Source organism: Prinia subflava, chromosome 9 (genome assembly GCF_021018805.1).
Source record: "Prinia subflava isolate CZ2003 ecotype Zambia chromosome 9, Cam_Psub_1.2, whole genome shotgun sequence".
NCBI classification, from domain to species: Eukaryota; Metazoa; Chordata; class Aves; order Passeriformes; family Cisticolidae; genus Prinia; species Prinia subflava.
In genome coordinates this window covers 9,356,352-9,384,296 of record NC_086255.1, presented here as the reverse complement: position 1 = coordinate 9,384,296, position 27,945 = coordinate 9,356,352, and the positions used below count along the sequence as shown (strand labels likewise).

The following is a 27,945-nucleotide window of genomic DNA, read 5'->3' as shown; positions in this document are numbered from 1 at the left end:
TCTTCCAGCACTAGCACTTCTAGCAGTTTCAAAAATCCTATGGAGAATTCAGGGGGTTTGACCCCCACCACCACTGTGAAATCAAAGAGCTGTTAGGAGCCAGGCTTTAACCTCTGGGGGAAAGGCAGTTCATTAGGAACATGAAAAATTGAAAAGCAAGAAAAAACTTTAACTTACAAAAACTTATTCCCCATTGACTACTCTGAACTTCAGAACATGGAGGCAGGAATGTGGGCATGCATCTCAAGGAGCTCAGTGAGGGTCTGGTGCAGCCCCTCCCTGGGAGCAGTGAAGGAAAAGAACCAACTTTCCTTCTCTGGTGCCTCTTTAGAGGAACCCATAAATTATCTGACCTAGTGCCTGTGGTACATTCAGATATTTCCTCCCCAGGTTGTTTCCTTACAAATAACTCTCATTATCTGTGCTGGGCTGGTGGTAAGACATCTGCTTTCTAACATCCAAAAGGGATTTGTTGTGCAGTTCTAAGGAGAGCTTCCTCTGCTGAGTTTCCCTTGCTTAATTAACATTTTGCAAAATGCTTTGGATCCATCTGGAGGAGCGATCCTCCTGAAATGGGGCTCATGATTCTAACAATGCAAACCAACCTGGGTGGGCAGGGGCTGGGGGACCAAACCTTGTCTGTGAGGAAGATGCATGACAGGGGATGGGAGGCTTGCTGAGGGGGAAGCAGGTGGCTCTTGGAAGTTGAGTGGGAGCTCTGCTCTCCTGGGGAGGTGAGCAACAGCAGCACAAGTGCTGAGACTGACAGGAAAAGTTAGTGGAAGTGCTTTCCTGTGTTGCTGGGCACAGCTGCAGCAAAGTGCTTTGCTGTGCTTGAATACTTAGTGCTGCTGAGCTTGCAGCTGGAGAGCTGCAGAGCCAGGCACGGAAAGTTGAACACAGGGAACTTCACTTTTCATCCAATACTGTAAAGTGATCACGGTGCATGATATCAGGATCCAGGCTTTCAGGGGTTTGGGATGAAATTAAAGAACCTTGGGACTTTTTCAGATGAACAATACAGAAGCAGCTGCTGAGCAGCCTGGCACACAGATGTGGCCTGGTCTCCCTCTTTCCCAAGCATTCTGTTTGTCACGTGCTGCTTGTTGTTGTGTCTAAGGGCGGTCAAAGCTATTAATTCCCACTTGCCTCTCTTTAATTCTGTGCAGAGGAACATTGGGGCAGGGCCCTCAGAAGTGTGCCAGGCAGCTCCCAGGGTAATGGCCCTTGGCATTCGTTCCTTGGTTACAACTCCTTCAGCTTGGGGTGCGCCCTGCTCAGCTGTGCCACTCTCTCCTTAAAGGTTCCCACTCCTGTTCCTGGTTTTTTTGCCAGGAACAACCTGAGTGCAGTGGTCAGAATATCTTCCTGTTTTGGCAAGCACATTTTGGAAGGAAGAGAAATGCTATTGCCTTATCAGCAAATCATTTCCCACAGGCTTTTTGTTCACCTGCTGCAGAGAACATAGTGAGCTATGTATGGGGAAAGCTGCTGAGGATACACTGTTTTCTTCTCTCTGTACCTGGATCATGTTTGGTGCAGTAGTAGGACCCTTGGAAACCTAGGTCTTATTCTTCTGACACTTGGAAAAAATAGACACTGAAAGAGGAACAACAAGCAAACCAATCAAAAACATATTTTCCTAAAATATGCATAAACTTTCCCTTCCAGTAAGAAAATACCCTAAGGACATTGGGTCTCGGCACTGAATCCAAGCCTTTAGAAACAGGATGCGTAAGGCAAACAACGCTGCCAAGGTCACATGCCACGTGCTTGTGTTGCCTTCATCCTTGGAGGAAATGCTGGGGCCACCAGGAAGATCCCTGCTCCTGTGACATTTCAGGGACACGCCAGGAGGAGGAGAACCAGGATGCTTCTCTCAGTCTTGCTGGGCTGCACGAGTGCCTCCCAGTCTGCTGTGGCCACAGCTGAACAGGTGCAGTTCCTACACAGGTTGGACCTTCTCTGTTTTTGTTTAAATAAGGGTGTGGAGTGTTTTCTGAGCTAGGGTTCATTACTGTACTGACTCAACCGAAAACAAAGCTGTGCTATCCTTTTTCAGATACACTACAGGCTTTTTCACTCTCCCTGATGATTTTGTTCTAAGGGAATACCAGTGAATGGTTTTCCTGGTATCATACCAGAATCAGACATTAATGTTGAAAATTTTAGCACTGGGTTGGTATTTCCTCTTACTTTCTTTTCAGAAATGAGTTGACCAAGTGCTAACATTGATGACCTGGCTTTACACAAACATGTTCCGAGTTTCACTGTGCATTTATAGCCTGTCCAGAGAAGCTCCCTTCTGTCCCGATGCAAAAAGTTATGGAAGAGCACTCATAGACATAAAGATGTATTTTCAAGAGGCATAAAAGATGCTGAAGAACAGTTTTTATGATTTTCCTTTCCTAGGAAAAGACCCAGGTGCTTAATTAAAGGCCCAGAAACAGGCTTTTCAAAAGCTACAGAAGGCTCTTGACCTATCCAAAAAGTACAGTGAAAGAGAAAAGAAAGGGCACAAGCAAGTGACTTCATTTTTCCTTTATGCCAAGGAAACATTCTGTTGAGACGGCTTCTCTGTTTTTGGGAAAGGTGAGGGGTGGCAGTACCACAGCACTTACCCTGTGTCCCATTTCTGGGGTGTTTGAGAACCTAGAAGCCATGGCACAGAGGTACTCAGTGCCTTTTGACATGAGCTTTCATCCTTCCTCAGAGAGTCATGGATGTACCTGGGGTACCTGAGGCTGCTCAGCTGAAAATCAGAGCCGCAAGGCAAAGTGGGATGAAGATGGGAAAATCTGTCAGAGGACAGGAACAAACCCCCATAACCTGACTGTCAAATGGAATCAAGCTCCTGCCCTGAGCAGTGATGCAGAAGTCTGGTGTAAGTCATAAGTAGGGCAATCTCAGGACACTGTCAGCCATAGACATCTGGCAGGTGTTTTCCTGTTTTTGACTGTTTTGCTCTTCCAAGTATCATCACAGAACTTGGCAAATTCTGCTTCCTTGAGTGTTTCTCACTGTCTCCATGGTCATAAATGTGAGAAGGCTGTGGCTGCCGTGGGATGTGTCCATATGCTGCAGAGCACGTATTGCTCCCAGGCAGCAGGGATGGGTTGCTTATATGCTGTGAAGATTTCTGTCTTTTGCCAGGAAAATTCAGCTGATGCTTCATTAGATAAAGTAAAAATTCAGAATAAATTTCAGCAAATGAAATAGAACACGACTTGATGAGTAACTTGAACATCAGCTGTATTTAAATGTAGTACTTTTAAAATGAAAAATCAGCTTCTTTCATCTCTTTGCTATCAGTCTCTATTTCTCAAGTTTTCACAACTGCAGAAAACAAAAAAAACCTCACCTTTGCTTTTAATGCAGTGAAAAGTCCAGGGAAAAACTTCAAGTCGAACATTTATAATAATTTCCCAGAAATCATTCCAGATTTATAGCTGGTTTCACAGTCCTACCTCAAGCCCTATTTCATTTTAAGGTGTATGTATCATTTCAAGAGACTTTCTAAAGAGATCTAAATCTTTCAATCCCTTTTCATACTTTCCCAGGCAGAACTTAGTATTTATGCTAAATTGCTCGCAGTTTGAATAAGATAGGTATGAACTCAGATTGTTACAGACTTTCAAAGTCCAGACAATATTTTTTGTAAACAAAATCACTTAAACATAAAATGTTCCAATCTTGTTGCTACTCATAATTTGAGCAATTAGTAGATGGGCCAAAGGTAAAGTGCAGTAACATCACTGAAGTAAAATGAACTTGGGCTCATTTCCTTTAGGTACAATCGAGCCCATTTTTCCCTTTAGCACTATACTATCCTGCTTTATTCTCCATAACACTCCTAATGCTGTCCTCTAAATTTCTTTGCAAAAAAAATGAGGTTTTGTCTGCAACCTCTTTGGTCATAACTTATGCAGTAATCGCTGTTAGTGTCAGGATGAACTCATGATTTTTCTCATAATTAAAAAAAGCATCAGTGCCACACTTCCATTTCCTCTCCTAATAAAAGCTGTAGCAAACCCAACAGTAGGCACATTTAAAACAAGATAAAGCTGAAAAATGCAGTGATCTCGGTGGTGTTTGCAGTTTAGGAGCTGAAAAAAAATGTATTCGTGGTTTGCATAAAAGATTAGTGCTTAAGCCTGTTTTCATGGTGTCAGTGGGAGTTCTGCCACCATTCAATAAGGGATGGGTCAGATCCTTAATATATTTGGTGAAATGCCTTGTCCAAGGATTGTAACTTTCAATGCACAAAAGCACACATAAACTGTGGCCAAAATAAACTGAAAATAAAAACCTCCCTGTCTCTGGTGGCTAAGCATTGTCTCAGATCCTGCTTTGAAACCGGTGCTGTTGTGTGTAAATGATTGAGCAGGTTCAGTAGAGAGGCCACAGAGTGACATTTTCCCGGGGAATATTTGATGTAATGTCCTAATTTTGCTACACAGAAAAGCCTGATCCACAAAGATTCTAACACAAGAAGGATACTGGCAAGGCCAAGAGACTTAATGTGGGTCTCAGTTTGTGTCCAGGGCTCCACCTGCAAAGGAACCCTTCCTGCACCTAAACTATTTCTCTGCTATGTTGGCAGGAATATTTTCTTTTCCTGAACTGCTTTTCTGATAAATAATTTTTCTGATGTGATGCCCCATGTACTGCCCTGAAAGGAGGTTGCAATGATGTGGGGATTGGTCTCTTCTCCCAAATAACAAGTGGTAGGATAAAAGGAAATGGCCACAAGATGCACCAGGGGAGCTTTAGATTGGCTGTTAGGAAAAATTTCTTCTCTGAAAGCATTGTCAAGCCCTGGAACGGGCTGCCCAGGGGAGTGGTAGTGTGACCATCCCTGGAGGTATCTTTAAGGTGTGTAAATGTGGCGCTGAGGGACATGGCTTTTGTTGGACTTGGGAGTGCTGGATAAGCAATTGGACTTAATGGTCTTAAAAGTCTTTTCCAACCTAAAAAATTCTGTGATTCTGTATTTCGTGACAGCTGGTGCTTCTGCATTTCCTCAAGGTGTTTGTGTGCTGTATTGTCATTGCTATGAGGAACAATGTGTTTGCAGAGAGCTCTTGGCAAACTATTTGAATTCTCAAATTTCCTTCTGTTTAAACTCCGTACCTCTCATTATGAACTGAACAGGAAAGACAGCACCATAGTTAGAGTTTTGCTTCTCCTTAAGTACAAACACTTTTTTTAAAATTACTTTTTAAATTTCCTTTCTGAGCTGGAAGCAGAGATGCTTTGTGCCCAAACCAGATACACAGCAGGGTGATTAAGCACCATCACAACCTGGCTGTTAAGGATCCTGCTGGGGAGAATTGCCAAATATTTTGAGTGGTATATGTGAATTCACTTCCAGTGCAGTCAGGCAATGGTATGAATGGATTGTAAAAGACACTGAGTGGTCTCTCCAGAGACTGCCTTTAGCAGCAGAAATCCTTCTCAGTTCAGTCTAGAAGGATTATACCACCAGACATCACTGCCTCTCTGATTAGTGTTTTGTGAGAATTTTTGCTGTGCTTAATTGCAAAGAAAATTCTGCCCAGATGACAAAAGGACCCAACACAAGTGAAAAATGTGTCAGGAATGGAAGTGCTGTTAGGGTTCCTTGAGAGCCCAGGTGGTGCCTGGTAGTGCAGTTAAGGCAAAATACATGAAGCTCATAACATTGCTGACCTTGTTCTTTGGACAGTGTGTTTCATTTTCCACATTTGTCAGTTGGATGTGTTCCTTGAAAATTACATTTGCTTGGAAAGAAAATATGGTAAGGGCTGGTAAAAAACTGACAGCAGTGCAATAGGGTTATGCAAAAGAGAATGTAAAGAATATCAAGTAATTGACTTTTGCAAATCTGAGGTTTTTTCATCCTTGTATCTGTCAGCAGCTTAGCATAGAGAGATTCTACAGGAACAGAACATGGGCAGTAAAGCTGTCACAGCTCAGATTTTGGATAGGCAGAAATAATTCTTGTTGAACTCAAGGTCAGTGACAAATACAGAATCTAAAAGGAAAGCACAAACCCTAAATGCAGAAATTAGTATCTGCATACTCACAAAGGAGAATTGCAGGTTTAAACCAACATTTTTTAAGCAGACTGTATTTGTCACCTGTAGTTCCTTCTTCCTCCCATTGAGATGAGGGCTTGGATGTACCAGATATTTTAGAAATACATTTGTAAACACTGTTAAGATAGTCTAGAATAGATTTCTCAATGTGTAATGTATAATTTTATATATCACTCTGACTCCATGGATAGATTTCCACACAATTACTTGTGCACAAAGCAAATTACATACTTGAATATTTATTAAACATGGATATATATTTCAAAATAGACCAAAGGAGGGATAACTGGTGAGATATTGGTGAGATCTTTTAAAGTATTTGAGCTATTCCCTTCTTCTTTTTCTGACTTGAGGCTAAATGATTTCTAAGAGTCTGGTGCATTTGTGTCTCACTCTAGGGTACCAGTGTGTTATTTGCAGTGGCTTTGCTTTTCAAACAATCCCAGGTAGTGTGAGGATGGTAATGAATGTAAGAACTTTAATATCATTGAGTCTTGATAAACTTTGCATTAAGAGAGCTAAAAGGGACTAGATGTCTGCTTTCCTGAGAGAATCAGAAAAAAAGGTCACTTTTATCTTGAATTACCAAGAATAGTATTTTTGAAAATCTATTACTTTGTATCTCAGCTGTTCCAGTATTATCGCTGAATTTATATTTGCATAATTTGGTTTATTATTGTACAAGAAGTCCCATGCTCTGTTTCCATTTTTGATACTCCATTTTACTGAAATCAATGAAAGAAATTGAATCTGGCACTTTTTCTGACAGAAAGATATGTTTTTGAAAATCTTTAACTAATTTTAGGCTTCAGCATACAAATGTAATTAATCAAAAAATCAGTCAAAAGTTGGCTCTCTGTAATGCCAGAAAGGCAGCTAAGTGGTGTTTGTATTGTAATTGCCATCAAGCAGAGCAATGAAACTGGGAAATAGGGTAATTACATATACAAAGTTGAAAACCATTGAGTTTGCACTCTGTGTTCCTTCTTACAGGATCTGGAACAGTTTAGGTGTAGAGAATTCTGTCCATGCGCCTTAGATAACTAAAAAAAATCTGAAAAGGAAAGGAATTCCTTTCATATTGCTGCCCTTTGGCTCAGGAGAATGTCTGTGCCAGGTGTGATGTGGCAAATGGGGTAATCAGAAGTTTTCTGGGAAGTGGCTTTTCCAAACTGCACGAAATGCTTCTCATTTGCCTTGGCCTGACAAGCACAGGCATGAATTTCCAATGAACATCTGAGAACTATAAGCTGATTCATGCATAATTATCTTTGACATGAAATAACTTCTTCTGGAAAGCCTAAAATTTGCTTCAGGTTTAGCGATTTTTGGGTGCCCAGGTTCTTAGCTGCCTCTTCCAACAGACAGGATTCTAGTGAGGCCAGTGCTGTTCTCCTCAGGTACCTCACCACACATGAAAAAGAACAGATGGATGAGCAGCTTTTACCTGGCATCCTAACACAAAATTCAGGAATGCACCAATTCTTTCTGCTCAGGAAAAAAAAATCCCTTTTGCAAAGATTTTGGCCTATAAGCACCATTACATGCTGTGTCTTTTTGTTAGTTTCTGAGCTCCTGTGTTGTATTTTTTTTCTGTTTTTCTATTTTTTGCTTCTTCTCTACACTGCAAACTAATTATAATAAAGGCCTTTTATTCATGGGCACAGAACAGCTTCCTTTTTTTTTTCCAAATTTCTGCAATGATTATAATTTGCATCATGTTTATAATAATGTATGATATTTTTTCCTGTTTTCTTGGACTGAGAATCAGGGAAGATAGTGCTGAAAGAAGTCAAATGTTGGTGGGATGGTTTCACACTTCATAAACATCCAAGAGGAAGAATACAGAAAATGCTTTAAAAAATAACAATATCACCACAGCAACTTTTCCCATTGTTCTTCAGAATTTATTACAAATCCGTTAAGAAGCTTATTGTCGAGAAGAACATTTCTTGATTAATTCTTGGGTCAGTGCAGAAACAGAACTGTGGATTTCTGCAGGAATGATGGCTGCAGGCAGACAAACAAGTCAATGAGGTCTCCTGAGCTCTGTATCCTACCTCTGATTACAGCCAGGGAAGGATGCTTGGGAAACATTTTAAAAACAGTTCCCATTAGGTCTGGTGCAGCTCTAGGTATATTCTTATTTCTTTTCCGAGTTAGCAGGACCCCAGCTTGTTCCCTTTCTCTGTGTACAGAAATCATCCCCTTTTACTGTTAATTTTCTGGGGCTGCTGCTCAGTCTGTGAGTTGGGTGGTCACACTATTTGCTCTTATTGAAAGCACCAGAGAGTCAATTAAAATCAGTGAAAAGGAAGTCATGAATTCAGTCATTCTTTTGATCCAGCTTGCTTTTATGTAATGAAATTGAAAGGTACAGATGATTTTCAGATAGATTATTAACTCCAATCAGCTAGATAAGCAAACCTGTTAACAGCTATGCATGTCCCCAGGTGCCTCTATGAATCAAGACTCATAAGGATACAATTTAAAAGGTTTTAATTATTACTTTTTGAATTTGTAGTTTTGTTAGGATCTTGAAAATGTACAATGATTAATGACTATCTAGTCAAATGACTGTAAAAATGTATGAAGCCCCTGAGAATGATAAATCTTCTGTAAATGAATACAGGCTGACAGTCAAGGATCACGTGTTCTCCAGACCTTTTGATAAATGTTCTTCCTTTTATTTCCAATAAACTTTGATACATGAAACTGGATAATTTATTTCCACTAATTTATCTTTGTTCTCATGGGTATCAGCTCCTCTCTTTCCATATTTTCATCCTAGAGAAACACAGTGGAGGTTAGATCATCATCAGTAACAACACAGATAATAAAATCAACTGGAATATATGATGTAAGTTTAAATTAATAGCATGGCAGCTGCTTGGTTAGATTAGAAAAAGAGTGGTAAAGAGCTGTGCATTGTGTCTTCTGCACTATGGAAATTCTGTACATCTCAACAATGAATAATTTCATTTTGTCCTCAGTTCCAGAATGTTTCACTAGCATATTATATTGCTATGGGGTTCATGGTCATGTTGTATGTGCTCTACATACCGAGAATGAAGGAGTCCTGCCCTGAAAGCTTTCTAATCCATCTTTCCTACAGCAAAAATCTCATGTAAAATCCATGTATCCATCCTCTTATTAAAAAAATCTTGGCTAGAGTTGTAGAATTGTAAGCATTTCTTATCTGTAGGGTTTTTATCCCCCCATTTTATATAAAAAATGGGATCAATTTAGTCCCAATACATAAGAGGGATTAAAATTCGTAACTGTACCTTTACTTTTTAATTTTGCAAGTGATTAGAAATTTGCACTAGTCAGCTCAGACATTATCCTCCTGCCATTCTTTTCCAGTAGCAAAGCTTTCCCCTTCACAAAATATGATGTATTAAATTAAAAATAAAAATTTACTGTCCGTCTCACTATGGATAACAGAAATCCAGGTGAGATGTGAGGGGAACCACTCCAGTGCCAGGTGCTGCAGGCATGTTCAGAAATAGAGGAATGGGGCATTTCCAGAGGAGATGTCAGCCCTGTATAAACAGAAGTAGAAAAGCAAATCTAATCTCCAAGGCTCTGTGACTGGAACACTGTAAGATGCTTGCTCCTAGGAGGAGATTTGGAGGTGTATCTTGGGAGGCTGAGGACAGTGCATGGTTTTTGAGCATCATTTGGGATTCACTGGCAAAGGGATTCTCTGGAACAAAGGGCTTTAAAATTCTTGTTAAGGTGGGAATGGAGCCTAAAGGACCTGCCAGGATGTGAAAAATCTGCCAAGCATGCTGTCCTCAGGTAGAGGAATAGTGACTTCACTCGGGAGCTGCAGGTATCAGGGCTGAGTAATGTAAAAAGGGTTTGTTTGTGTTGGTAGGTCAAAAAACCAAAGGTTTTGACATGGAGAAGACAGATCAATTTGAGTCGTAAATTAAACCGAAGGTCAGTTCCTTTCCCAGCTCTTGTGTCATCTCAGAGGGAAGGAGCTTGCAAACTGCTGTGAACAGGGTGTACTGTGTACTGCACTGTACAGCTGGGAAAATTCCACAGTGATATTCAAACTGCAGAAACTAATGTTTATTCCCAGTTCTCACTCAAGTTGTTTCAGCCAAATATACTGCAGGGTAGTTCGAAAATCTATGATACAATATAAACCACCTACTTTTTTTTTTTTACAGAGTTAATGGGACAATTTTAAGTGAATTTTTCTTCTAAGTAATAAATTTGTTCGGGGATTAGCTTTTTTTTTTTTTGCTTAGGTAGAACATTTATTCCCCAATGATGAAGTGCTTTGATCATTAGAATAAGCTGCGACCACAGTGCTATCACATTCTCTATCATTTATTCAAGGTTGTTGAAATAAGACTAAACCTCTTATGAATATTAACTATTCAGACGTGGGATTTTTTTTCTACCTTCAAATTAGTTCTATTAAGGAAAATGAGGGAACAATGACCTTACTTTGGTCGGTCCTTCTGTGTGTAAAGTCAAATCTCAACCACTATCATTTCAGTGCTGATGCTAAAACCCAGGGAGATGGAAATGAAAGTTGTGGGAGTAATTTGTAACCTGAGGGGTCTTTATCGTCTCCTTCATAGGTGAATGTCAGCAGGTCAATCTACCAGCAGAGAGGAGGAGAGAGAAGAATATGGGCTGCTCTAAACCAGTCCCATTTGGCACCAGTTTTCTGAGGCAAAGTCCACAGCAAAACACAACCACTGCTAAGGACCAGGGCAGCGATGGGCCCAGGATGATCCATTCTGCTTTCAACCACAGCCTGTATTCACTGGGGAAAATAGATGGTGTTCAGTCAGAAGGGGACAATTTATGTAAGTAAAAAGATGCTTTCAAAGTATAATAGATCAATAACTTATTGTCAGTCAATGAGCTGTACACAAGGAATGAAGCATCTCCTACATTATGTGTTTATGTTTCTAAGTATTTATGTATACAGTATTCCATCTTCACTTCACTGCATATCATGCAGTGATATTTCCTCAGGCATCTGCCTTCTGCCTGAAAATTTCCAGAATAGTGAGAATTATGTGAGATGAAGAAATAGAGCTCTGCTGCAGGCCCTGAAAAAAATAAATGTTGAGCAGCTTAAATCATGTGCCTTAAATCCTGGGTAGTGGAGTGGCTACCCACAGAGCAGTAGTTAGTTGTCATGTGGTGAGAGATGGGAATGGCTTGTTGGAGTGTGTGCTCACCTGCTGTGACACAGCAGGCAGAGAGTGCTGCAGGGTCCAAGTGCATCAGGGCCCTGGAGCAGTGGTCCTCTGCAGGAAACGTGGCCCTGTCTCCTTGCCAGTGCTCCAGACCACTTCCAGCCAGGGCTGTGTCTGAGCAGTGAGGAAAAGCCACAGGGATTTCTGTGCAGATGCAGAGGGGCCATGGTTTGGCTTGTACCTGAGCCGATATTGTACTATTTCCAAAGTGCATTGGAACCCTTTGAGACAGCATATGGTAATAATTATACAAGTTAAATTTCCATACAATATCATCTTTACTGTGAATAGGACTTGGGAGAATGAGACGATTCTTGGCTGCTGCAATTTCTCCTTAGTATAGCTAGTTACTAATCCTTGAGAAGAGGTGACTTTTTTTGGTAATCTATGAAAGGGGCTCTTGCACCATTTCATATATCTCTCAAGTATTTAGGAAAACAAGGTCTGTGGATAGGAATGATGGTAATGTGTGCTGTTTCATGTTGATAATGCCTTGCTGGGATGGATTGATTAAATCTCTTAACAAGAGCATGATTATTTTCATTGTAGAACTATATTTTTGGGGATGCAATTGTTCTTTGGCAGGATTACTTTGGATGATTTCCTTGCTCTTCTCTGCAGCATGTCCTTCAGCAGAGAGTTGCAGGTAAGCCATTGGTGCTGGAAACCTTGTCCTGGTTACTCTTGCAATTACTTTTTTGGAGGTGTTGAAGTTCAACTCTGTGCCCAGGGGGACATCCTGAACTGGTACATTAGTTTGGGACCAAATGTGGTACTTCCTTCTTCCCTTCTCCTTCCAGACTTCACCAAAACCAGCCTTTCACTCCTCGAGGAGAGGTTTGGATTAGTAGCAGTCTCCTTCTCCTCATGTGTTGGCAGAAATGGTCCCACTGCTGCCATGTGGCTTCACTTCATGGCTTGGAGTGACTTCAGATGTGACTTCTCCAGGGGGTTCTTCCTGAACTCAAGTTAGTGGTGAGCAATAATCCAGATCTGGGATTTTGGACTAAACTTGTCATGGTTTATCCCAAGTTTTAGCTCTTATTTGTTCCTACAAACATTCACCTCTGGATTTCACCCCACATAGTTCATATAATGTCATTGCTCCAAAACGTGCCATTTGCCCAGCAACAGCCCTGATTACTCAGGGGTTACTGACTTTGGCCTTTTAAAATGCATTAGCTACAGGAATAGCATGACCCCAATTACTACAAATTTGTTCATGGATCAAAGAATGTGCAGCCAGACTTCTCCTCTTGACTAATCATTAACCAGAAGAAGTATCGTGGAGTTGCCACAGATTTTTCTTGAGCTACTTCAGTGGTAAGTCTCGGGTTGGTTTTCCCGAGATATGTTGGTTAAGAGTCTTTTTTCCTTGAAAGCTTGTGCCACAAGCAGAAGAAAATGTTGGAGTTCTCCAATTCAGGTTTCTCAAAGTTGTTTATTATTTCTTATCTCTCAGTTCTTTCAGCGCCCTGCCAAGGTCCTTGCTGCAGCAAGGGCATGAGACAACTCCTCCCAGGTCGGGAGGGCTGGGACCTTTTGTGCCTTTTCTCTGACCCAGCCATCGTGCACAACATATTTTTTATTTACAATTAATTACCAATATCTACTACCTATGTTAGACATGTCACTTCTATTCTAAACCAATCCCCTGTGACCTACCGCAGCAGAAGATGGAGGACAAGAACAAGAAGGAAGAAAGACAGGGTCACACCCTGATTCCTCCATCTTGCCTTCTCTGACTCCATTCTAAAAACCCCAAATTCTACATTTGCACCCTGTGATAAATTAACTACTATTTATATCAAACTCCTGTGGCTTGTTATTCTTCATACAAGGTTGGCAGTTTCTCCCATGGACTGAGGGCAAAGACAGTGTCATTTTGGGCTCTGTGCCAGGGTCTCCAACCCCCCTGCCAGGGTCTCAGACCATGCAGGGCAGCCAGAGGGATGCCCTGAACTCTGACAGGTAAGACCACTTGGCATGTATCTTGCTCCTTTCATCCTTAGAGGACCTCTAGAATATTAGTGAATTAAGATGGACAGGACTTCTGGAATGGTCTTTGATCAACCTAGCAGAAATGGAGCTTGAAAATACTTCAGGATGCAGTATCTATCTTATTTTCCCCATTGTTATTGATTGTTTCACTGGCACAATATAATGAAGAGCAATTTTTTTCTCTTTTCTTGTTTTTCAGAAAGGCCTCACAGTGCAACTAAATGTGACTGATGGAAGAACCGTCGATCATTTCTTGTTTTGGCTACAGTCTTTGCAAAAACTTCCTAGAAAACTTTCAGTTATCTAGAGAGGGGTGGGGAAGAGAAAGTGTGTTTAAAGGTAAGTGAGATGAAGAACATCTGCTTAGTGTGTGTTCTTTCTGTGCCTCTGACTGTCTTCTGAGGACACAAAGTCAGAGGCAACTTGAACTCCTGGGATCTTTTACATGAGCTGTCCCTAAGAGTTCAAGGTGCAAGGAGGCTACTTCAGGGTGCAGGCAGTTGGAGTGCTGGAATGCTCCAGACTATGAGATATTTCTGTAAATGAGGGGGCTTTCTGATGTGATCATCTAAATTTTTTCACAGGTGCAGAGAGCCCTTGCTGCATTTGTAGTCAGACCCTATTTTGCATCACCAGGAAATACATTCCTTTACCCACGCAGTAAATTAGAAAAACATACACACATCTACAGAGCCATTTATGTAAGCATTACAAAATTGTGATTGTCAGGAAGCCTTGCATTAAAACCTTCATTCCTGATTAGAAGATAGCATGCTGAGTACTTCAACCCACTTTGCACTTCAAATCAAGCTATTATTAGGGCATCTGTCCGTTCACTCTTTCACTTAATGAGAGCTGTTCTTTAGAGATGCAATAATGATGCTTCAATATAAAATTTCATCTAAAAGCCTGATTTTGTTAGGCATCTCCCCACAAAATAAATGAATAAATCCTGCTTTTGCAGAATTTGAATAACACTGAGAACATTGATGTAAATCTGGATGTTGCCATATCCCCTCGAGCATAACATTATAACTCCCACATGGAACTTGGCCCATCCTCTGTCCCTGCTGGATTCGTGTAAAGCTGCAGTGCACATGGAATGTGTGCTCATTTAGACCAGAGGATGCAGCCTTTGGGACACTCAAAGGAGCATGCTAGAGAACCACAGAATACTTTGGGTTGGAAGGGACCTTTAAAGGCCACCCAGTCCAACCCCCCTGCAGTGAACAGCAGCATCTCCAACCAGATCAGGTTGCTCACAGCCCTGTCCATCCTGACCTGGAATGTTTCCATGGATGGGGCATCTACCATGTATGTGGGCAACCTGTGCTAGCATTTTACACCACTTACCATAAAGAATTTATTCCTTGTGGTTTAGGAGGAAGGCCAGAAAATACAGGATTCTAGCGCTGAAAAGTCTGAAGGATTTGTTCATTTCCTTTCTTAGTTTTGAGAAAATCAATGCTAAGCAGCTTTGCCAAAATGGTCCAGAAATCTTTTTTTCAGGAGGACAATGTAGACAGCAGTGCACGAAGACAGGACTGCTCCTGAGACCAGGCTGGCAAAAGCAGCCAGGACCCACTGGAGACAACTTAGACAGGACCACACGGGAGCCATCAGCCAGGCTGGACTGAAATTTCTCTGCAATAGCCCTGGGAGTGACCAGTCCTCAGCTTGCTGCAGTGGTCATTGATTTCAAAGGTCTTCAGTGAGCTTTAAAACCCTGCACTGATGTACTGGGGGTCACCCTGTACTAAATTTTTTTTTTCCTGTGTTCTCAGTATATTTTATCAGCATTACTACAGCAAGGTCTGCTCTCATCACCACAACATCAGAGACCTACAGCATCTATAAAGCTGCATTTCACTGCAAAGAGTGTCTGCTCTGTTTGGCAATGGTAACATCCACTACCCTTGGGTTATGCTTGGTGGAATTTTGTCTTACTTCTACTTCAGTTTCTGTGGGAGGATTTATTTTGTGACAGCTAGCAAAATGACAGGAATTATAGGAAAAAGAAACTGTTAAAGTATTTTTGTTTATTGTATTCCTTAATTTGAAAAATGTAGGGTCCAAAAATGCATGAACTGAATCTACAGTCTAGCATGGTTAATGTTTTATAAATACTAAGATGGAGGCAGACAGATTGAAAAATTGCTGGAGTTAAACCTACAGTTAAGCAAATTCTCTTAGATGCTCTCAGATTTCTCTTGAATATGAGAGGAAGGGGAAATTATAAGGGGAAAACACAGTGACTTCATTGCAGATAGAAAAGATAATGCTGTATAAAGAAATAACAAATAATTTAATAATATTTACTTTAAGTATAATATGACTTTAACAGTCATGCAGTTAATGTTCATAAAAAAAAGAACAGAGAATTCTTTTTAGTGCAAATTATTCTTCAGCTGTGACTTGTTAAATTTTATGTCACTTGTATATGGAGAGTGATTTATTCTTGAGTTTTTTGCAACACCATTTGTTTTACATTTGAAATGCCAAGGATGATCAAGGGGTCTTCAGTGAAATGCCAGCAAAACAAAATCCAGGGAGTTATTGGGACTATAAGAAAGGACCCCTGATCCTAAGCCAGACTGTGCAGATTCATGTATGCTCTGCTCTAGCTCCTCATATGGGGACACCTGTGCACCTTCATTATTGACAAAAGCCACTATTACTCTGCACAGCCCCTTCCCTGTGACGTGATTTAAGCAGATGGTGCTGCAAGAAGAGCGAGCGCTGAGGACACTGACCTCTGGCTGCCTCCTCGCTCTGGGTAAATCCACATTCGTGTATTACAGATCTCAGTGGCCAAAAGAGGAGAAATTGTCAATGTGCAAAATTTCATTAACTTGCAAGGCAGCAAGACAGAGTCCCCCAGGCCAAACTGCAAATCTGCAAATGATAGTGTAAGGTAGAGGTGAATAATAAAGCAATAGAAAAGGAGAACAGAGGGAACAGTACTGACTGTTCCCATCACTCCTTGCTGAGGCTGCTCTGAGTGTCCACTGAAACTCCCAGGAGCACAGCCCTGGTTTTGGGTGAGTGGCAGCACTCTGCACCCAGCTTCTCCAGGCCTCCCTCTGTGCAGGAGATATGTTGGCATTGTCACAGCTGCACACTGCAGGAAGAAGGCTGCACAAGGAAGAAAACCTTACTCTATTGCAGCCCTGAATACTTCTAAGAAGAGAAACCACTACCTAGCCTAGTGTCTGCACTTCTGCTCTGCTGCCTCAAAAGGTAAGATTGTAAGAGCAGTAAGTGTGTCAGTTTTAGAGTACTTTGAACGTATTTTCTAACATTGTGGTTTCCTTAGAGGCTATGTTGCTGATTACCTGCATTTTAATAATAATGATTTATTCTGCTAAGGGAATTCTCTATGCTTTAAGAAAGAGTCTGCGGTCTGCAAGGTTTCTCAGCCTCTCTATCAAAGTCCTAGGGAAGGATAAGGATTTGAGCTTCCACGTACTAAAATCTGATGGAAAAGTTCATACATGTATGAAAAATTCACTCTAGAACTCACACTGCTTCACACGTTGCCAGTGTCTGCAGTGTTTTCCACTCTGAAATGATAATAAATGATACCGGAGTAAGTTGCTAAGAGATAACATAGCTTGCCAAAAGTGTGCAGACATAACCAAATTAAGACACCGTGCACCCTCAAGTTTTCAGGCTGCCTTGGCAATGCTAATGAACTTTTAATGGTTGGAAGGGCCAGAACAGTTTAAGCTTTTCTTTTTTAAACAAACTTTGAGCAACCTCTGCTCACATTAAACACAGTCCCCTACCTCTTCTTTGCTTTTGCAATAGATTTTTTTCTGGGTTGAACTCAATAATGAATTATTTCCTCTGATTCATGGGTAGAAAATCCTTCCACAAGTCTTTTCAGTTTGACACTAAAAAGGAACCCACAGTGTGGAAATCCAGGCTGAGTCAGCCTTTACACCAGTTTCTGTGAAAGAATCATCCTAATTTCCAATTGTCTAAAGCAATGGCTGCTAAAGTATTGATGTTTCTAGTTACAGACATCAGAAATCAGTTACTGAGGCAAATTGCCTTGCTGTGCTTCCATTTTCAAATGTAATTCCACTGAAGGGACTCTTGGTTTTCTCACTGAGACCTTTTTTCAGAAGGCCGAGAGCTATCTTGGACATGCAGTTCCCTTGCACAATTACGTTTTATGGGGTAGGAATTAAAGAACTCAGAATATTGTGGTGCTATCTGAGGCCACTACTTGACCTCACTCTGAACAGGTCTTCTGCAGGGATCTTGGCTTAACAGGGCCAGCTGATGGGCCTTGTCAAGTGCAGACTTTTTGGCTCTAGTAATGAGTGCATGATCAGCACAGTGAAGTGCTGTGATTACAAGCAGTTTTTGTAGTTGAACTCCAAACTCCTGCCCTAAAATCAGTGGAAACAGACTAATTCTGGTGCTGCTAGAACATTAGGAAAGCAGTGAATGATCTGTAGGTAGGGCCCCATAAATTAATTTGTTTAACCTTATTCATGTGCTTCTAGCTTCCTGAATTAGGCACCCAGTTGTCGGTAAAATGTGTAAGGAAAAAATGAGAGTTACAAACCCACACCCTGTTGGGCAACTGTAATATGCTGGTAGAAACACTGAGTAGGTAAATGTGGACTTAATTTTATCTGCCAGCAGCTCAGATGTCAGATGTGTGGCTGAGAAGGAGCTCGCTTCCTCTTCAAGATGTGTAGCTCACGGAAGGGAATTGTCTGAATGCCTTCTCTTCTCATAGGTGAAATGAGAGAAAAGAGGACAGTTTTTGTCATCCTGTACCCTTGTCCAGGAATACAAAAGCACCCAGGCCCAGATTCAACATCTCACCCTGCCTGCTCTGAATATAGCCAGGGTTAGAGCCTGATTCTTGATGAGAACAGTGAGAAATGGGAAGGCTTGGGTGAGATGCTGCAGATGGACATCCTGCTCTGAGATGATTCTCTGGGTTGGGCAGGAATATTCTGGTTCTGCTCTTGTGTTCAGCAGCTCCCATGTCCTGGACCAGCATTTAGACACGCTTCAGAGCTTCATTTCTGAAGATTTTTGAGCAAACAGGAATGAGAAATCTCTGTGTGAGGCAGTGCCTCGGAGATGTCTTGGAGGACCTGGGTACATTTTTCTGTACATCTGGTCTTGGGTCACACACTTTGTTCAACAACTGTTCTCAAGTGTAACAACTTCACTGCTGTAATGAGACAGGGTCCTCAGTGTTGTCTAAATGTACTGCATGAATATAAAGAAACATAAAGTGCACCTGCACTCCCTCAATGGCACTTCCCCAGACAAATAACATCCTCACACTTGCAAACCATTAGGAGCTGGCAGATGCTGCTTTGCTCCCAGTTACCTGAGTGTGCAGGGTTTGTGCACATGATGGGAATGCTGTTCTTCCAGAGGTGGCTCACAAAGGAGTGGGAGACCTAAAGTCCCATCAGCATTTAGGGAGAAATAACTGCTAGTCTTCTACGGTCCCCCAAATGGCAGCTCCATGGGTTTATTCATGCCATTCTAAAATAGACCAGTAGCACTTCCTCTCAGAAGACTTCATGTATGAGTTTAGCACAAATTGAGTGGAAAGCATTAAAAATAAAATAAAAATAATAGCAACAACAAACAACAATACTAACAAAATAAAAGGAATTTTGGGTTAGTTTCAAATCAGTTAATTATTCGGAAATCTTTTCTCAGACACTCCTTGATCTAATTTTCTATTTTCTGTTTAGTATCACACATCTTTCAGTGTCTTAATTAGTCTATCCATAAATATGGATTGGTTATTATTTATTTAAGTAATATCACAGTAATCCTTATTGTATTGACTTTCACCTTAAGAGCAGCCATTTCTTTATTTTGAATTAATTCCTTGTTTATTAAAGTTTAGCTTAGAATTTTTGTGCAATATATGGCTTATATAACTACTACTTTTCATTTTTTTGGGTCTGTTTCCTCATTAGTACTTTTAAAAGTTGTCGAATGTTGAAACATTTCAGCTTCAATTTGTACTTTATGAAAAAGAAAGTAAATTTTGCTTGTAATCCAAACACACCTTCAATTAAAAAAAAGTCTTCTGCTCAAGCAGTTATGATAAACGTGTCTATGTGTGCGTGGTCTGGTCACACTGTCACACTGTGAACAAACTGCCTGTAATGTGTGTATCTTTATTATTCAAGACATCAAATATAAAGCAGCATGCAGTTCTTGGTATGATAAAACAGCTTTGCTGCACATCTGATAAAATCCCTCCAAAGATTTCCTTCCAGTCTTCTGAACCTCTCTGACATTCTTAAATTAATGAAGAGGTTTCCCAATGGATGGTGACAGAATAAAGCACAGATTTGTTCATCTCTCTGGTATATATTCCCACAGAAAGCTGTAACACAAACTCTGGGGATGAGATGCCAAAGAGGCTCTCACTGTCTCTATTTCTAGTTTCTTATGCTCTTTCATCAAGGATTTGCAACTGTCACATACAAAACAGCAGGAAAAAGAAGTTTTGGGTTGGTAAAGCTTATTTGCTTAAAAAGCAAATAAAGCTATAAAGCTTAGGTTCTACCTCCATGCAACTAAAGACACTTATATTAATATATATATATTTAAAACACTCTTTATTTTATTCTTAAGAAAATAAAAATAACATCGTTAAACACAGAAAAAGGACTACGTAAGAAGATTTTTTCGTACATCTTGTAGGAAAAAATGATTTTTTTGAGTCATTTGAAAACCAAAATTCTTTGAAAGCTTTCAAGAACTAGGATACAAAAGGACTCATAAAAAGCCCATAAGCAATATTCTAGGATTTCAAGTCAAATATGTTCGGCAAATAACAGAAAGTCCTACAATAATAAGAATCAATTCAAATAATGATATCCATTAGTTGAAATCAAAGGAAAAATGTTGGGAGATACCACTTTATAATAATTTTTTAAAAATATTTTTGTCTGTTGGGTTAATGTGTTGTAATATACTGGCAAAGGTAATTAAACAAATCCTTTTGCATTTCTACTGCCAGGCCTTGGCTCCAGCTGAGAAAACTGTCCAGAAAGGATCCAGGGCAAGTGGGATTCAGTGGAAGTTTGGTATGCAGCAAAAGGAGGGACAATATCAAATTCAAATAACAGAGTAAACATTTTAATTGAAGCCAGCTGTAGTCCCATCAAAGTCACCATTCCTCCTTGGTTTGAAGCAGAAGACTGATTGCTGCTAGATTTCCACTTCCCTCTGGGAATGAACAGGTGGAGATGCTTGAGCCATTGGCTTCTAATTCTGAACCAGATCAGGTCTGTTTTGGGTCTGTCCATCAGATAGGTATGATGGAGAGATGCAGGCAGAGCAAGATTTGAGGAAAACCACCTCTTCAGACACTGTCTCCTTTCTTTATCTCTGAGCTCTTGATTTTGGCTATGACATTATGATGAAGCACAGGACTGGAGCAACAAACAATATTTGACAGTCAAAATTAGGCGACATAACTTCTCTGGTCTGGAAATCTCATCATAAAGCTTTCCTCCTGGGCAGAAGGATGCAGGCTGAGATTAGACTGCAGCCATCACATGGAGATGATGAACAGGCCCTTTGAATCCTTGGGAGGATGTGCTTTTCACACTGCAGCATGTTGAAGTGTTCTGCTGGTTATTTGGAGAGGGGAAGGCTTGCAGCTTTGATGGGACAGATGGAGCAGAACTCAGTGCCTGCACTGATGGCTTGGAAATGTGAGAGCAGGAGTTTGGGATTGTCACCCCACTCCCCATCCCACCACAGCTTTGTGGAGCAGGAGGGAGACCATGACTGCCTGGGGGCCCCAGGACTTTGCAGTGGCCTGCAGCCAGTGTGCAAAATTCCCTCTAGGCACTGTGGCAATCCAGGGAAAGAGAGCTCACAGGGCCGGAATAACAGCTTCAGTTCCCTTCGCTCTATTTGGTCCTGGATGAAAAAAAAGTCCAAGTTAGCAAGAAAAAAGTAATGCTGAGAAGGTCATCCATTTATAAAAGCCACTGTTCTTGGAGAGCCTGTCATTTTCTCAATTTTCAATTTTGGAGAAGAGCAATAGCTAGATTTTCTTTAAAAACAGAGCTGAAGACCTTTAAGGTCAAAAGAATTTGCAATTACACATTTCTAATATTTTTTTCTCGTTCTTGTTAGTTTAGGAGAACAGAAAAAGAGTTTTGTTTAAATGTACTTAACAAAGAAATCCAAGTTACCTCAGGCTGGAATTTGAAAGTCTGAATTAAATTCAGATGAATTTTTAAAGATCTCTTCATAATGCCTTAAAGGGTTTGTGTATGAGGAATGTTTTTAGTTTTTTCCACAGTTCTTCCAAGAGCGTAAGTATCACATCCTTTTTCTTTAGACTAGTGGCCTATTTTGTCCTTGATATATCTTCTCATTTGAAATTCTAAATCTAATGATTTTTTTTCTCATGGTGACAAAAAGAATAAAAGGCTCTACACTGTTTTCTTTAACATTTTAAATTCTCAAATGAACATGAAAACTGCAAGAAGTCACTTTAAAAGAGTTATATTAAATAAATGCTACAGCAGGATTAGGTCCTTCTCCGGAAAGTAGAACAAAATAAAACGAAAAAAAGTTCTTCAAATAACCATTGAATTTCCCCAGGTGGAGATGAAATACTGACTATTATCTCCAAGGCTATTTATATTAGCCAAAATGTTGTGCCCTAAGAACCTGAACATCTTAGTGTTTGGAGATCAAAAATGGGGCTTTAATTTTACCTTGTGCCCAACCAATGCCTGTAGGAATTACCCAGCAGGCTGACAGCTACCTATGCAAACAAGGTGCATAGCAATGGAAAAAAAACCTCTCATGTCACTGCCTCCAGTTCCTCCTGTTCCTGTGCGTGTGCTGTGCATATACCTCATCACAGCCAGTCAAAATGCTTTCCCACCTGGCTAACAAATAAATGTATATTCTTGCTTTCCAAATCCCAGCTCATGAAAAGTAGAAATGACTTCCTCATGATGTCCTCCTCCTTATCTGGAAGTATCCTTCTCCAATAGTTCCTTGTTCCTTTGTTTTTGTCATTACAACAGTTGCTAACACAAACACAAGAGTGAAGGTTTACAGCAGCTTGCGTTATACCTTCTTGTTCCGGTACTTTTTTCCACAGAGATAAAACTTTACCAAATTTCCCATTATGAGAAGAAATTTTCCCAGGCTTGCTTATATTTAAAAGTAAAATTATTTGGAAAGTTTGAGTAAAATCTCATAAGTGACTTTTAAATGAGGGGAGAATGAAAAGCATAGGAAACTTGGCGAGGTCACAGGGCATGATCCTGCTCCCACAGACATCAACAACAGTGTTGCAAAAGTCCTCCCAGAGGATCTAGAACCAGGGACAGGGGCTGTTGCGCTGCATTCCTTGTATAGGCAGAGTTTCCAAAGGCTTGGTGTGACACTGGAGTGAAGTGTGAATCCCAAACTCGACAAGGCATGAGCCTGTCAGAGCACCATGAGCCTCTGCAGATCCCCACACTCTGGATGAACCACTTAAATACCACTTAAATACACACATAACCCAAGACTCCAAAGCTCTTTAGTTGTTTCTCACTCAGCAAAGCCTTTCCCAGTAAACTTGCCTATTTATCATATGTGAAAGAAAGCAGAACATCCACCAAGCCCTTATTTTGTGTCTTTCCATACCTTTGCTTTTTCTTGATGCATTGTCATTTAAAAAAGGAGAAAAGAAACCAACCGACCACTGCCACCACTAATAATAGTAATAACAACAACAATGTTGCATATCATGTCATCATATCATATATCATATCATCATATCATATCTACCAATAATAATAATATCTAATACAATACCTTAATAATACATATTATTAAATATTATTTCTATATTCTCTATCTTGTTATATATACTATATATTGTTTATAACAAAATATAATTTTTTAAACTGTTATTGTTAATAAAACTAATTGGCCGATAAAAAAAAAAATCCCTTGTTCCCAGTGAAGAGATCTGCATTCTTTCAGTCTTTGTGCTGAAACTAAATTCCGCTAGTGATCAAGGAGATAAGCTTGTTTTTGTCTATATCCTTGTTATGACAAAAATCTGTTGCAAAAATAGCTTTGTATTGTATGCAAGAACCCTCAGGAATCAGTCTTGTGAAAATGGCCATGGTGAAAAGGTTTTGGAAATTTGGGCAGTCAAGTTCTGCTGATGCAGCTGTATTTTTCTCTGTTTTTCAGTGCTGTTGTCTTCCTGCAGAAGAGAGAGCTCCTTCTGCCATGGTTTTTCTCTATTTCACAATGGGCTCAAGCAGCACAACTGGGGAGGATCATCATGGGACCAAGACTGCAAAGGTATCAATGTATGTGTGTGCAAGGTACATAACTAAGTACCCAACATACAGTTCAAACGAGCAAGTATGCCTGATGAGGATTTTGATTAGCTAACTCTTAGTTCTGTGGAAATCCTTATTTAAGAAAACAAGAAATGTGTTGCATCCAAAACTCGTATCGGTATCAAGACAACCAAATCATCCCAGAATCAAGAAGCACAGCAGGAGGGTAAAGCCAAGACTTCAGAGTCCCATTATAAGTGGAATTGCTCTGAGTTCCTTAAAAATAGCTAATTCAGCTAGTTCATTTACTGGTAAAGCCTGAGAGGGACAATGCAGGTGGAATGTGAAAGCACTGCATGAAAATCTCTCCCTATGGAAGCACTTGGATGGAAGGATGCTGCAATCTGCCAGTCAAGTAAAAACCTACTACCCCTAAAGATAATTGCTGCTTCAGCCTTCAGCTTCCTCATTGCTTGGATCAGGATCTTCTCTTTGCAAAAGAATCTTCAATCTGTCACAGTAACTTCAGTGCACAAGGCAGGGTGAGTGCAGGATGTCTCAGCCTCTAAAATATATAGTTTATATCTGTTGCATCTGCTTCTTCTCTTAGTTTAATCATTCAATCATCATGAGGAAACCTTGCTTACAAAACATATATTGTTTGTATTGTAAGCAAGCACTATGTATATCATACTCCAGTATCTTTTCCTCTACACAAACATTTTGAGTAACTGTGATATCAAGAGATTCTGGCAGGTCTCCAAGAAGGATTCAGGATGGAATTTAAACAACCTGAATTGTTCAGTAAGCAACATCTCTTTTTTTTTCTGGTGGATTCTATAGTTTCTTAGTAATTTCTGGACATAGAACAGTAATGTCTCACACCTGGGTGTCTTTGGATTGCTATAAGAGGCACCAATGGAGAGGATTGTGTCCATGGACTCCTGATTGGAGTTTCCATCATGGCAAATAAATTTCCTTACTTCTAAGCTTAAAGCGTCATTTGTAGTAGATGAATGCAGTCAAACTGTTGCATTGGGTCAGCAGGTGAAAGGATTCTGGTGCACAGGCTGTATCTCAACTCTTATAGACTTAGCAGTCCTTCAAAATAAAAGGCATTAATGAACCAAAATTAACCAATATTCCTTTAGAATAATACAACACTTTCAGTCTTGCTTTTTTTCTTGCAGTTTCTTCCTTAAGTGACTTAAAATCAGCTTCTGATGGTATTTTTTTAAAAGGGAGTAAAATTCTGAATAAGGACTTAATGAGGTTCCCAATCCATCTGCTAGTGCCCTCTTCCACCCCAACTTCTAGAGAATGGCATTGCTTAGATTAGTGTCATCTTTCACTGCCCTCCCTGTGAGCTGGGACAGGTCATCCCTCCTCTAAGAAAAATAGCTGATGAAATATTTATTCAGTTAAATTATCTAAGCTGGAGCTCAGCGTTCAGATCACACAGATTGCAAAAAGGATGGGCAGGTGCTTCTTTGGGTTGCAGGGCTGCCTTTAGCCAGCCTCTGAGGCTCAGAGAATTCTTCCCTTATGCCAGTTACTGAGAGCTGATGTTCTGTGCTGGGATTTTCAGTGTTCAGATGTCTTGGCATAACCCAGTGGGGGTTATGCAGTGGATTTGTCACTGTGACACTGAAAAGGGCAGCTCATGCTCCAGCAGGCTGTAAAGCACAATTTCTAAACTTATGTGCTCATCTCTCTCTGGATATGCTCAAAGCACATGCATTCTTCATGAATTTTTGCTGTCACCAGCAGTCATTGAGGACATCTTAATGACCTGGATACTGAGCTCATTTGACAAAATCTTACATATCTTCCTGGAGATAAATCTATTTTATTTCAATTTTCATCATGGGATGTGAGAATGAGTAGGAAAGATGAACTTTTTAATGCTGGCTATTCTCCACCATCAAGCTAAAAATGTCTGTAAACAAACCAGCCTTTTCCTTAACTCTCACTGACATTTGAGAGACTAAAAATGACAACTTTAATTTCTCCCATAGGTCTATGGGAGTTGGCAACTTCGCCCTTGAAAAGAATTGAAAAAAGAAGCAGATCTTTTCCATCTCCGAGGGTGTGATAGTAAGGAGATAGACGACCTCTGTAGATAAGTCTTGGGAGTTGCACAGTTTTGAGAACCGTCCAACTGAGTTGGTTCTTGCTGGTGTGCAATTAAGTATCTGGGAAAGGAAAATTCATGCCACTGCTTTCCTCTGCTGCAAATAAACAGCATCTTCCACCTTTTTCTTATTCAGGGAACAATGTAGCATATTACCCAGAAGCTGAACACCCTCCTGTCTGCAGCATACAGGAATTTTTCTGCTTTCTGTTTTCTACTCTGTCCTCTCATGTACCTAGAGAACCAGAAAAGGGTCTCTGAACACTTCTAATTATGCTAATGCAATTTCTTTTCTCAGAGCTAGATTTCTGTTTTAACTTGCATTCAGGGAGACCAACCACATCATGCTTTGGGAAACAAGAGCTGTCTCTGCTTAAGAAAGCACTATGGCAGGGTTTGCAAGCCTGTGTTTTCTCAGGCTTCAGGCAATAAAGTCATCTCAGAGCTCACCTTTTAAAACAACCTCCAGTTCACTTTTGAAAATAAGGTCTGACCTGAGGTTTCTACGTGGGGAGTGAGGGAACTCTGTCAATACAGTACTTCAAATGAGCAATCATTTGGAGGGGCAAATGCCTCAGGGCCAATCTCTTTTCTTTGTTATCATTATAGTCCACAGGGGAGCTTTTTATTTCCCTAGCATGGCTTTCAGTTTGCACATGGAGAGGAGTAAGAATTCCTGTCAGACATGATAGCATAACTCTACAGATTGGTCCATCACACTTATATCACAGAGATTTCATCAGAGCCAAGTGCCTACACAGTTGTGGATCTGGGTCTATATAACTAAGAACGATTTCAGCTATTGTTAACTTAAGCCTCTGCATTCTCCCTTTCTTTTGTTAATTCAAGTGAACAGTGAGAAACGTTTAATGCCCTGTTTCAGAGCCATGACCCAGTGAAGGGTCATGTCAGCCTCTTGTAATGATTTACCACTGAATGGTGATGGTGTTATTGTTCTGTAAGCCAAGTTTTTTTTCACCAGCACTCAGAATTGCAGTCCTGAAATCTGCAAGAACTGCATGTGACTGAGAGACAAACTGTATTTAAGGCACGAATTTTGCTTGTGAGTGGGATACCTGAAAAAATTTAATAAAATCGCCTAAATCACTGTGTGCCTCATGCAAAGAGGTTCAGATCTGCTCCAAACCCCACTTATTTTGCTGGCTGTGAGATACAGAAAAGGCCATTGCCAGCTTCCAAGCTCACTAACAGGCATCACATGGCAGCAGCTGATGGCTTATGTTTCCTGATGGCAGCCTTGCTGCTGCTCCCTGCTGCTCTCCCTTCCTTCAGAAAGGGGCTCCTGCTGGGCTGGGGATGTTAGTCAGCTCACCAGAATCAGAGAGCTGATCCTTGGCTGCAGGGGCAGCTGCTGGGAGGTTGTCTTCTGCCAGTGCAGTGCCACACAATGTGCTGCAAGTTTTCCATGTTAATGGCATAGCATGAGGCTAAGTAGCAGGGGCTGCTGCCGGAGAACCTTTCAAGACACCAGCACTTTTACTTACTTATTCTCCCACTTTTCATATAAGATCATCAAGAATCTTTTCACTGTTCCTGAGAACTTAAGCTTTGCTTTCTTTTATGATGAGGAAGAGTTGATACTTCCTGCTGCCTCTTCTGACCCTCCTGCTCCTCCTCTGCAGTCACATCACAGGAGTACAAGTCCTTTCCTTCAGGCACCTTTTTCACTATTTGTGCAGGTAAATAGTGAAGTGTCTTTGCCTTTTTAAATTTTTATTTTATTTATCCAGATTCCATCACTTCAGCAACAAGAGACTGAAGAGCCCTCCAAATGTCTGTCTTCAGACAGAAGATCTCTCTGTTTTTTGCAGTCATTGAATTCAAACTCAGCATCCAGAAACTGATCAGCCACTTGCCATTGAGGAGGAGGAACCGTGCACACTGATGAGATTTGAGATCAACAGCAATTTGGAGAGGAGACTGTAGCTGAGGAGAGAATGAAGGTACAGGAGATTTCATAAAAACAAAATAAAATGTCCATTTACAATGGAAAGACTCACTATTGAAGACCTTGCTTACGCACAAGTATCAAGCTGAATCCTACATTTGATTCTTCTGCCTTCATCTAATGATCAAGTGTAAAAGAGCCACAGTAATCTGAAGGTATGGTTCCTGGAAAACACACCCAATTTCTTCTTACCAGATAA

The 27,945-nt window shown here is 40.6% G+C and overlaps 1 long non-coding RNA gene across 6 annotated transcripts; it reads left to right on the top strand.

Annotated features, from left to right (window-relative positions):
- The first annotated feature begins 1,391 nt into the window (after positions 1 to 1,391).
- LOC134554611 (uncharacterized) lies at positions 1,392 to 27,945 on the top strand. 6 transcript variants are annotated; one of them, XR_010081289.1, is made up of 9 exons: positions 1,392 to 1,936; positions 10,685 to 10,915; positions 11,864 to 11,960; positions 13,515 to 13,654; positions 14,825 to 15,215; positions 16,003 to 16,555; positions 20,343 to 20,409; positions 23,568 to 23,662; positions 27,529 to 27,945. It is a non-coding gene; the product is annotated as an uncharacterized LOC134554611 (long non-coding RNA). The 6 variants fall into 6 exon arrangements; XR_010081288.1 differs by lacking the exon at positions 20,343 to 20,409 and having other exon boundaries at positions 23,549 to 23,662; XR_010081290.1 differs by lacking the exon at positions 20,343 to 20,409 and having other exon boundaries at positions 1,392 to 1,953; positions 23,549 to 23,662.